The sequence below is a fragment of the Dipodomys ordii genome, unplaced genomic scaffold (genome assembly GCF_000151885.1).
Source record: "Dipodomys ordii isolate 6190 unplaced genomic scaffold, Dord_2.0 Scaffold40, whole genome shotgun sequence".
NCBI lineage: Eukaryota > Metazoa > Chordata > Mammalia > Rodentia > Heteromyidae > Dipodomys > Dipodomys ordii.
The window spans coordinates 12716887-12718631 of NW_012267256.1; the positions used below are offsets into that span (position 1 = coordinate 12716887).

Below are 1745 nucleotides of genomic sequence, written 5' to 3' on the forward strand. Positions count from 1 at the left end.
TTATAGCTGCAAAATTGTCACTCCAAGATTAATGGACTTCACAGAAAATAAAAGCACCTTATGCCCTTTAGGCCCCAAAGAGCCAAGAAAGTGCAGTAATAATTTGGTGGAGGACAAAGAGAGTCCTCAAGAGTAAAACAATAGGTATTGTTTAACGTTATGACATGCTCTGAGTTTCAGCTCACTGACAACTATGATTTATAAGACGATAGATGTCCAAATGGCATTTCCCCAAATTCCATCTCTGCTTAAAATACAAGTGTCCTTTCAAAGCAGGTTGATCTTCTCAGTTAATTTATTTATGTAGGTTCCAAGTAATTCTGTCAGGCGAGTCTGGTAGGAGGGAGAGGAAACAAAGGAGATGAAACAGATTAGTAATCCTCCCCCGCATCTCTCTTTTGGTGCCAGTCCTGGGGCTTGAACTCAGGGCCTGGGTGTTGTCCCTAAGCTCTTTTGCTAAGGGCTAGTGCTCTACCACTTGAGTGACAGCTTTATCTCATGCTGTTTTAGTGATTAATTGAAGCTAAGACTCTCATGGACTTCCCTGCCCTGTCTGGCTTTGAACCATGATTCTCCCATTTCAGCTAGGATTATAGAGCCAATGAGCCTCATACCAGTGAGCCACTGGTACCTAGCAAAAATGAACAGTATTTGGTTGAATATCCTTTTCACTTCTGAAATTCCAAGAGGTATAACAAATCTTTTGTCTGCTTGTATGAAAAAAAAAGCCTCATTAGTTTTATAAAAATGAGTGGGGTTTTTGCAAAAGTCAGACCTCACCACTGACAGAGTAGCTACTCGGTGATTCATTGCTTCGGAGTCATATCAATCATTTCCACTACTGAAAATGCAGCTGCCATTCTTCAGGCATTGTCAGGGTCAAAAGAATTGAAAGCAGGCAGGAAAGTTGGGATGAAGCCTCACCTTCCTCCTATAGAAATCAGAGAAAGTGAAATTAGAATCACGTCTATGAAAATTTCTTGCCATTTCAAAGCTTGGTTGTGTTAGAAAATCAATTCATGTATCAAAATCTCATGTAGGACAAAAACTCTCCTTTCATTTCTAGGCAGTCATTTTTGTTACAAAAAGTAGACTCCATCAATAAGTATTGTTAATACCTCTGGGCCAACAGGAGCCTTCCATGTACATACCCTACAGCAGTGAGAGTCCAAAGCTCTAACAAGCCAGTTCCCAAAGCTCCTACTGTATATAGAAAACTACACTGGCAACCTTGGGGAAGATAGTGGGTTGCTGATACCATTTTTCAGTGTCTCCATTAGACAGAACTTAAACAGCAGGAACATGGTTTCAGAAACAAAACCAAAAAACAGGCAAGTTAGTAAACTAGGGGAATATGCCAGTGAAAGTGTAGTTGGAGAGAGGCTAGAGAAAATAATAGTGAACTTAAGTCCCTAAAACAAACAAAAAAACCCATAAAAACAAACAAGAAAAAGTGAGTCACTGGTGCCTCAGGCCTTCAATTCTAGCTACTCAGAAAGCTGAGATCTATGGATCACTGCTGGAAGCCAGTTGAAGCAGCAAAGTTTATGAGACTTTTAACTCCAATGAAGCACTAAAACAGCTAGAAATGAAGCTGTGACTCACACTCAAGTGCTAGGGTGACAGCCTTGAGGAACTCAGGGACAGTAAGTACCCAGGTCCTGAATTCAAGCCACAGGACTGGCGCGCACGCGCGCGCACACACACACACACACACACACACATACACACACACACACACACAC

At 41.4% G+C, this 1745-nt stretch overlaps 1 long non-coding RNA gene across 1 annotated transcript in view; it reads right to left on the bottom strand.

Moving 5' to 3' along the window:
* Positions 1 to 242: 242 nt before the first annotated feature.
* LOC105987240 overlaps positions 243 to 1745 on the bottom strand; it is an 11531-nt gene continuing 10028 nt past the window's right edge. The window contains exon 3 of the long non-coding RNA XR_001175148.1: positions 243 to 333. This is a non-coding gene — a long non-coding RNA (uncharacterized LOC105987240). The remainder of the gene's footprint in view (positions 334 to 1745) is intronic.